An 11,442-nucleotide genomic window follows, 5' to 3' on the forward strand; every position below is an offset into this window, starting at 1 on the left:
AGATGAAGATCAAAGGTCAGTGATTAATTTAAAAGCTATTTCTGATTTTTGTGACTCCTCTCCTTGGTTGGAAAATGTCTGTATGTCTTTTTGTGGTTAGGCGGTGTCCTAACATAATCGCATGGTATGCTTTCGCCGTAAAGCCTTTTTGGAATCTGACACCTTGGCTGGATTAACAACAAGTGAAGCTTTATTTTGATGTATTGCACTTGTGATTTCATGAAAGTTTAATATTTATAGTAATTTCATTTGAATTTGGCGCTCTGCCATTACACCGGATGTAATAACGTCCCACCTATCTTAAAGCATCAGACAAGTTACGTACATATAGTTGATTTTATTAAAACACATGGAGCGATTGGTAGAAAGAACAGATGACTCTTGGTTGACCAAGATTTATTTTAGTTGGGGACAGCACTAGAACATGATTTTGGGGCTCCCGAGTGGCATAGCGGTCTAAGACATTTTATCTCTGTGCTTGCGGCGTCACTACAGGCTGTATCAAAACCGGCCGTGATTGGGAGTCCCATAGGGTGGTGCACAATTGGCCCAGCGTCGTCCGGCGGTAGGCCATCATTGGAAATAAGAATTTGTTCTTAATCTTAACTGACTTGCCTAGTTAAATAAAGGTTACATTTAAATAAATAAGTGTTTTTTGACAAACCGTTTTTCACAAATCCATCACGGGACCAACTTTGAGAAGGGTTTAAAACAAAGGTTTCAAACCAATTCATGAATGTTATTGAATCTAGGTATGTTTCGCCTTTAATGTAATGGCATGAAAAAAAATTGGCTGAATATTATACAATGACTTATCAACAGCTGTAATAATTTGCCCCCCACAGGAAATCTACACGGGTAATTATAGAATATACCATATAGCCTAGAAACCTGGTTAAACTATCATTAGGACATCAGGGATGAATTCTAGAATATACTATATAGCCTAGAAACCTGGTTAAACTATCATTATGACATCATGGATGAATTCTAGAATATACTATATCGCCTAGAAACCTGGTTAAACTATCATTATGACATCATGGATGAATTCTAGAATATACTATATATCCTTGAAATCTGTTTAAAACAATCATTTTGACCTCATGGATGGCCAGTCCTTGTATTCATAGTGTAGTGAATTCAGGGGATAGCCCTGAGCTTAACTCAAAGTTGGGTCGTGACTGTCAAGCCAACACCTTATAACTGTTATGCCAAGATGTCTGAACGTCTAGACGGGGTAGCTAGGTGTTGGGTTACGGTTGCTACAATAGCTTTCTCTATGAATGTGAGAGTGGTTACATTTCTCCAGCCCCCATCCCTCAGCTGTTTACCAAACCAAGTCTCTGGGCAGCCATTTTGTTGCTGTTTAAAAAAAACACATCAATCAACCAATCTGCAGTTCAAACACTGTTTTGGTAATAAGATGATGGGGTTGGAGAAATGTAACTACTTTCAAATTCATAGACAGACCTATGGATGCAAGGACTGACCATCCATAATATCAACATTATAGTTTTAACCATGTTGATACAGTGTTGATTTACATTCTTTCTAAACATTGGAGTAAAAAAAGCTTATTTAGGGTTCTGATGGGATACAACAACAGTACTTACTAGTGTTAATCAGGGAACGGTTTCTCAAAACCATCTTACGGCTAAGTTCATCGTTAGATGTCTTAAGATGCGTTTGAGAAACCGAGCCCAGAAATCCAGTTTCCTCCTTTATGGATGTGACAGTCATCTCCCCAGCCTCCTCTTTCTCTTCCTCCTCCTCTTTCACTCTGAACGCGTCTTCCTCTTCTTCTTTCACTGTAACAGCCTCACCCTCTACTTCATGTTTTACTGAGACATCCTCTTCTTCCTCCTCTTCTTTCACGACAACGTTCAGCCACAGTCCATCTTTCGCCGTCGAGCTAACAGCCTCTTCTTTAGCAGGAGAGTAGCTCAGTGAACTCATGGTCGGGGATGTTAGCTAGGCTAATGCTAATTTATCCAGCCCGCTAGCTGACCAATAACAACAACACCGTAAATATGAAATTAAATCTGATAACTAACTAGACGACAGTAGTGGGTTTTAAACACAGTTGCTAATATACACGAAAACGTCTAAAGAGCTTTATTGGTTCGGCTATTTTGTCTAGCGAGCTACCGAGGTGGCTAACTAACTGTTGCTACTGTTGAAAGAAGAGTTTCGTCCACTAGATTATACGTCACACCAACAGCATTACCTTAAATTCCCAGACCGCCATCTGCTGACTGGAGTGGGTAACGCAGTTGAGTAAAATGTATATTTTATTTTCAGACAAGTTAAAGGTGTAGGAAGTATGAGTTTTTACTCACCAGTGTAACGATACAGTATGTTTAAAGACTTAAAAACCTAGTTGTATTAAATATCTGGTTACCTATAAGCATATTATTACATATTTATATATTTTTAATTGAATTTTAGTTCACCTTTATTTAACCAGGAAGGCCAGTTTAGAACAAGTTCTCATTTACAACTGCGACCTGGCCAAGATAAAGCAAAGCAGTGCGACACAAACAACAACACAGAGTTACACATGGAATAAACAAACGTACAGTCAATAACACAATAGAAAAGTCTATATACAGTGTGTGCAAATGAGGTAAGATTAGGGAGGTAAGGCAATAAATAGGCCGTAGTGACGAAGTAATTACAATTGAGCAATTAATGTGCAGAAGATGGATGTGCAAGTAGAGATACTGGGGTGCAAAGGACCAAAACAATAAATAACAATATGGTGATGAGGTACAGTTGAAGTCGGAAGTTTACATACACCTTAGCCAAATACATTTAAACTCAGTTTTTCTCAATTCCTGACTTTTAATCCTAGTAAAAATCCCCTGTCTTAGGTCAGTTATTTTAAGAATGTGAAATGTCAGAATAATAGTAGAGAGAATTATTTATTTCAGCTTTTATTTTTTTCATCACATTCCCATTGGGTCAGACGTTTACATACACTCAATTAGTATTTGGTAGCATTGCCTTTAAATTGTTTAACTTGGGTCAAACGTTTCGGGTAGTCTTCCACAAGCTTCCCACAATAAGTTGGGTGGATTTTGACCCATTCCTCCTGACAGAGCTGGTGTAACTGAGTCAGGTTTGTAGGCCTCCTTGCTCGCACACGCTTTTTCAGTTCTGCCCACAAATTTTCTATAGGATTGAGGTCAGGGCTTTGTGATGGCCACTCCAATACCTAGACTTTGTTGTCCTTAAGCCATTTTGCCACAACTTTGGAAGTATGCTTGGAGTCATTGTCCATTTGTAAAACCCATTTGCGACCAAGCTTTAACTTCCTGGCTGATGTCTTGAGATGTTGCTTCAATATATCCACATAATTTTCCTTTCTTATGATGCCATCTATTTTGTGAAGTGCACCAGTCCCTCCTGCAGCAAAGCACCCACACAACATGATGCTGCCACCCCCGTGCTTCACGGTTGGGATGGTGTTCTTCGGCTTGCAAGCATCCCCCTTTTTCTTCCAAACATAACGATGGTCATTATGGACAAACAGTTCTATTTTTGTATAATCAGACCAGATGACATTTTTCCAAAATGTACAATCTTCATCCCTATGTGCAGTTGCAAACCGTAGTATGGCTTTTTCATGGAGGTTTTGGAGCAGTGGCTTCTTCCTTGCTGAGCGGCCTTTCAGGTTATGTCAATATAGGATTAGTTTTTCTGTGGATATAGATACTTCTGTACCTGTTTCCTCCAGCATCTTCACAAGGTCCTTTGCTGTTGTTCTGGGATTGATTTGCACTTTTCGCACCAAAGTATGTTCATCTCTAGGAGACAGAACGCGTCTCCTCCTGAACGGTACGATGGCTGCGTGGTCCCATGGTGTTTATACTTCCGTACTATTCTTTGTACAGATGAATGTGGTATATTCAGGCCTTTGGAAATTGCTCCCAAGGATGAACCAGACTTGTGGAGGTCTACAATCTTTTTTCTGAGGTCTTGGCTGATTTCTTTTGATTTTCCCATGATGTCAAGCAAGGGGGCACTGAGTTTGAAGGTAGGCCTTGAAATACATCCACAGGTACACCTCCAATTGACTTAAATTATGTCAATTAGCCTATCAGAAGCTTCTAAAGACATGATATAATTTTCTGGAATTTTCCAAGCTGTTTAAAGGCACAGTCAACTTAGTGTATGTAAACTTCTGACACAGTGGAATTGTGATACAGTGAATTATAAGTGAAATAATCTGTCTGTAAACAACTGTTGGAAGAATTACCTGTATCATGCACAAAGTACATGTCCTAACCGACTTGCCAAAAATATAGTTTCTTAAAAAGAAATTCATGGAGTGGTTGAAAAACAAGTTTTAATGACTCCAACCTAAGTGTATGTAAACTTCCGACTTCAACTGTAGGTCTGGTGTTGGAGGTCATTCCACACTCTGTGTTCTACTACCCAGGTCTGGTGTTGGAGGTCATTCCACACTCCGTGGATCTCCTGCATGTATTTTCTGATGGTTAATCAGACCACTTGAATGAGAGTATCTCTTGTCACATTGATCACAGCTATAAGGTTTCTCTCCTGTGTGTGTTCTCTGGTGTGATTTCAGGCTGTTTGACTGAGTAAAACTCTTCCCACACTGATTACAGCTATAAGGTTTCTCTCCTGTGTGTACTCGCTGGTGTACTACCAGCTGGCTTGATGTAGTAAAACTATCCTCACATACATCACAGCTATATGGCTGATGTCCTGTGTGTGTTCTCTGGTGTGATACCAGGTTGGTTGACAGAGTAAAACCCTTGCCACACTGATCACAGCTATATGGCTGCTCTCCAGTGTGTGTTCTCTGGTGTGATACCAGGCTACTTGACTGAGTAAAACTCTTGCCACACTGATCACAGCTATAAGGCTGCTCTCCTGTGTGTGTTCTCTGGTGTGATACCAGGCTACTTGACTGAGTAAAACTCTTGCCACACTGATCACAGCCATATGGCTGCTCTCCTGTGTGTGTTCTCTGGTGTGATACCAGGCTACTTGACTGAGTAAAACTCTTGCCACACTGATCACAGCTATAAGGCTTCTCTCCTGTGTGTGTTCTCTGGTGTGATACCAGGTGGCTTGACTGAGTAAAACTCTTCCCACATTGATTACAGCTATAAGGTTTCTCTCCTGTGTGTACTCGCTGGTGTTTTTTCAATTCTGATGAAGACTTGAAACGTTTCCCACAGTCAGAGCAGCAGTGAGGTTTCTTTCCTGTGGGTCTCTGATGGTGTTTCTTGAGGTGTCCTGATGTGGAGAGACTCTTCTCTGCCTTGTCAGCTTCACGATGTTGTTGAGGCTCCCCAGAGGATCCATGATAGTCACGTCTCTCTCCTGTATGAACGTCAAAGTCAGACAGTCAATATAGTGAATGTTTAAATGTTTTTTGACATTGACAAATGTCGTCTAAGTCTTGTTTTACTTTGATTTTGGTCCACCAGCCACTGTAACAGGCAGATGATAGAATATACCAGCCACTGATTTTTTACCAGCCCAAATATTTTTTTGCCATGACTGATTACACCAAAAATCACAACAACAAGAAACTAATGAGCAGCTTGGCAATGTTTGTAAAACAAGAAATGTAATTATGAAGTAATGTGGTATACTTCTCAATGTAATTACATTTTTGTGACAAGAGACTTTTAACCAATGTGTTAAAGTAATTCATTTAGATACAATAGTAATGATGAACATGAAGAATCACCAAAGTGCCTCCATAACACATCACTACAGACCACACTGTCCTGACAGATAAACTGCTGATCACTACACACCACACTGTCCTGACAGATAAACTGATCACTACACACCACACTGTCCTGACAGATAAACTGATCACTACACACCACACTGTCCTGCCAGATAAACTGCTGATCACTACACACCACACTGTCCTGACAGATAAACTGATCACTACACACCACACTGTCCTGACAGATAAACTGATCACTACACACCACACTGTCCTGACAGATAAACTGATCACTACACACCACACTGTCCTGACAGATAAACTGCTGATCACTACACACACCACACTGTCCTGCCAGATAAACTGCTGATCACTACACACCACACTGTCCTGCCAGATAAACTGCTGATCACTACACACCACACTGTCCTGCCAGATAAACTGCTGATCACTACACACCACGCTGTCCTGCCAGATAAACTGCTGATCACTACACACCACACTGTCCTGCCAGATAACTGATCACTACACACCACACTGTCCTGCCAGCTAAACTGATCACTACACACCACACTGTCCTGCCAGATAAACTGCTGATCACTACACACCACACTGTCCTGCCAGATTAAACTGCTGATCACTACACACCACACTGTCCTGCCAGATAAACTGCTGATAACTACACACCACACTGTCCTGCCAGATAAACTGCTGATCAATACACACCACACTGTCCTGCCAGATAAAACTGCTGATCACTACACACCACACTGTCCTGCCAGATAAACTGCTGATCACTACACACCACACTGTCCTGACAGATAAACTGCTGATCACTACACACCCACACTGTCCTGCCAGATAAACTGCTGATCACTACACACCACACTGTCCTGACAGATAAACTGCTGATCACTACACACCACACTGTCCTGACAGATAAACTGCTGATCACGGTCCTGCCAGATAAAACTGCTGATCACTACACACCATACTGTCCTGACAGATAAACTGCTGATCACTACACACCACACTGTCCTGCCAGATAAACTGCTGATCACTACACACAACACTGTCCTGCCAGATAAACTGCTGATCACTACACACCACACTGTCCTGACAGATAAACTGATCACCACACACCACACTGTCCTGCCAGATAAACTGCTGATCACTACACACCACACTGTCCTGCCAGATAAACTGCTGATCACTACACACCACACTGTCCTGCCAGATAAACTGCTGATCACTACACACCACACTGTCCTGCCAGATAAACTGCTGATCACTACACACCACACTGTCCCTGCCAGATAAACTGCTGATCACTACACACCACACTGTTCTGCCCAGATAAACTGATCACTACACACCACACTGTCCTGCCAGATAAACTGCTGATCACTACACACCACACTGTCCTGCCAGATAAACTGATCACTACACACCACACTGTCCTGACAGATAAACTGCTGATCACTACACACCACACTGTCCTGACAGATAAACTGCTGATCACTACACACCACACTGTCCTGCCAGATAAACTGCTGATCACTACACACCACACTGTCCTGCCAGATAAACTGCTGATCACTACACAGCACACTGTCCTGCCAGATAAACTGCTGATCACTACACACCACACTGTCCTACCAGATAAACTGCTGATCACTACACACCACACTGTCCTGCCAGATAAACTGCTGATCACTACACACCACACTGTCCTGCCAGATAAACTGCTGATCACTACACACCACACTGTCCTGCCAGATAAACTGCTGATCACTACACACCACACTGTCCTGCCAGATAAACTGCTGATCACTACCCACCACACTGTCCTGCCAGATTAACTGCTGCCTTATTATTATAGTTCAGGGCTCTACGCTGACATGTGTTTCTAAGTTTATATACTGAACAAAAATATAAACACAATATGTAAAGTGTTGGTCCCATGTTTCATGCGGGATCGTCTGAGGGAGGGGGGTGCGGAGGCGTATTTCTGTCTGTAATAAAGCCCTTTTGTGTGGAAAACTCATTCGGTTTGGCTGGGTCTTGTGCCCCAGTGGGTGGGCATATGGCAGCACACCTGCCCAGTCGTGAAATCCATAGATTAGGGCCTAATGAATATATTTCAATTGACTTCTATGAACTGTAACTCAGTAAAATCTTTGAAGTTGTTGCATGTCGCGTTTATATTTTTTGTTGAGTATAGTTAGGAGCTGGGCAATTCCACAGTAACAGAATTACACCAGACTCTGATTTTTCATTTTAAAATGTATGCAAAACAAAAACCATTGCTGCTTTAAAACCACGTTTGTGTAAATCAGTTCAACAACTGCAGGAATTGTGCCCCGTTATTAAATAATAGTATTTACTGGTGTTAATCTGACCTTCTGTCTCCTCCTCCTTCTTCACTCCAAAAACAGCATCATCCTCTTCTTCCTCTTGTTTAACTGAAACGTCTTTCTCTTCTTCTTTCACTGTAACAGCCTCACCCTCTACTTCTTGTTTTACTGTAACATCCTCCTCTTCCTTCTCCTCTTTCACGACAATGTTCAGCCCCAGAGCTTCTTTCTCCGTCCAGCAGACCTCCTCTTCTTTAACAGGAGGGGAGTAGTTTAGGGAGCTCATGTTCGGGGATGTTAGCTAGCTAGCTATCATTAGCGACTAGGCTAATGCTAACTTAACCAGCCAGCTACTACAGTAGCTGACTAATAAAAAATAACGTAATATTAAATTAAATAGGTTAACAAGTAGATACGACAGAAGTGTGTCTAAAACACAGTAGCTAATATAGACCGAAAGCGTCTAAATAGGTTGAATGTTTCGGCTATGTTGGCTAGCAAGCTACCGAGGTGGTTGACGAGCTGTTTATGAAGAACCGTCTACTAGATTATACGTCACGCTGCAGCATCGCCTGAAAGACGCACATCGCCGTCTGCTGACTGGAGGGAAACGCAGTTGGGGATCACATTTTATTTTCAGACAAAGATAATTTTACATGGATTTAATTAAATAATACTATTATATTGAGACAAACAAAGACAGGGACGTGTTGGTTGATTAGTGCGAATAAAACATGTTTTCTACAGCACATTTAAGGCAGTTTCATTCAGTCAAACTACATCTAAATAAGTAGCCAGCTACTGTAGGTCTATACTGCTCCTACATGGACTAACAATACATCATGTAGATGTATATAATGAACAGACTAGGTCTATACTGCTCCTACATGGTGTAACAATACATCATGTAGATGTATATAATGAACAGACTAGGTCCATACTGCTCCTACATGGACTAACAATACATCATGTAGATGTATATAATGAACAGACTAGGTCTATACTGCTGCTACATGGTGTAACAATACATCATGTAGATGTATATAATGAACAGACTAGGTCTATACTGCTGCTACATGGTGTAACAATACATCATGTAGATGTATATAATGAACAGACTAGGTCTATACTGCTGCTACATGGACTAACAATACATCATGTAGATGTAAACTACCATTCAAAAGTTTGGGGTCACTTAGAAATGTCCTTGTTCTTGAAAGAAAATCACATAACAGTCATGATGTAGTGAATGTTTTAATAATACTGATGGGAACAGCCATGATGTAGTGAATGTTTTAATATGGGAACAGTCATGATGTAGTGAATGTTTTAATAATACTGATGGGAACAGCCATGATGTAGTGAATGTTTTAATAATACTGATGGGAACAGTCATGATGTAGTGAATGTTTTAATATGGGAACAGTCATGATGTAGTGAATGTTTTAATATGGGAACAGTCATGATGTAGTGAATGTTTTAATATGGGAACAGTCATGATGTAGTGAATGTTTTAATATGGGAACAGTCATGATGTAGTGAATGTTTTAATATGGGAACAGTAATGATGTAGTGAATGTTTTAATATGGGAACAGTCATGATGTAGTGAATGTTTTAATAATACTGATGGGAACAGTCATGATGTAGTGAATGTTTTAATATGGGAACAGTCATGATGTAGTGAATGTTTTAATAATACTGATGGGAACAGTCATGATGTAGTGAATGTTTTAATATGGGAACAGTCATGATGTAGTGAATGTTTTAATAATACTGATGGGAACAGTCATGATGTAGTGAATGTTTTAATAATACTGATGGGAACAGTCATGATGTAGTGAATGTTTTAATATGGGAACAGTCATGATGTAGTGAATGTTTTAATATGGGAACAGTCATGATGTAGTGAATGTTTTAATAATACTGATGGGAACAGTCATGATGTAGTGAATGTTTTAATATGGGAACAGTCATGATGTAGTGAATGTTTTAATATGGGAACAGTCATGATGTAGTGAATGTTTTAATAATACTGATGGGAACAGCCAGGATGTAGTGAATGTTTTAATATTGGAACAGTCATGATGTAGTGAATGTTTTAATAATACTGATGGGAACAGTCATGATAATGTGAATGTTATAATAATACTGATGGGAACAGTCATGATAAAGTGAATGTTTTAATAATACTGATGGGAACAGTCATGATGTAGTGAATGTTTTAATATGGGAACAGTCATGATGTAGTGAATGTTTTAATATGGGAACAGTCATGATGTAGTGAATGTTTTAATAATACTGATGGGAACAGTCATGATAAAGTGAATGTTTTAATATGGGAACAGTCATTATGTAGTGAATATTTTAATATGGGAACAGCCATGATGTAGTGAATGTTTTAATAATACTGATAGGAACAGTCATGATGTAGTGAATGTTTTAATATGGGAACAGTCAGGATGTAGTGAATGTTTTAATAATACTGATGGGAACAGTCATGATGTAGTGAATGTTTTAATATGGGAACAGTCATGATGTAGTGAATGTTTTAATATGGGAACAGTCATGATGCAGTGAATGTTTTAATATGGGAACAGTCATGATGTAGTGAATGTTTTAATATGGGAACAGTCATGATGTAGTGAATGTTTTAATAATACTGATGGGAACAGTCATGATAAAGTGAATGTTTTAATATGGGAACAGTCATTATGTAGTGAATATTTTAATATGGGAACAGCCATGATGTAGTGAATGTTTTAATAATACTGATGGGAACAGTCATGATGTAGTGAATGTTTTAATAATACTGATGGGAACAGTCATGATGTAGTGAATGTTTTAATATGGGAACAGTCATGATGTAGTCAATGTTTTAATAATACTGATGGGAACAGTCATGATGTAGTGAATGTTTTAATAATACTGATGGGAACAGCCATGATGTAGTGAATGTTTTAATAATACTGATGGGAACAGTCATGATGTAGTGAATGTTTTAATATGGGAACAGTCATGATGTAGTGAATGTTTGAATAATACTGATGGGAACAGCCATGATGTAGTGAATGTTTTAATAATACTGATGGGAACAGTCATGATGCAGTGAATGTTTTAATTATACTGATGGGAACAGTCATGATGTAGTGAGTGTTTTAATAATACTGATGGGAACGGTCATGATGTAGTGAATGTTTTAATAATACTGATGGGAACAGCCATGATGTAGTGAATGTTTTAATAATACTGATGGGAACAGTGATGATGTGGTATAAATGATGGGTTATGAACTAACAGGTATAAATGATGGGTTATGAACTAACAGGTATAAATGATGGGTTATGAACTAACAGGTATAAATG

This window comes from Salmo trutta, unplaced genomic scaffold (assembly GCF_901001165.1).
Source record: "Salmo trutta unplaced genomic scaffold, fSalTru1.1, whole genome shotgun sequence".
In the NCBI taxonomy this organism is placed as follows: Eukaryota; Metazoa; Chordata; class Actinopteri; order Salmoniformes; family Salmonidae; genus Salmo; species Salmo trutta.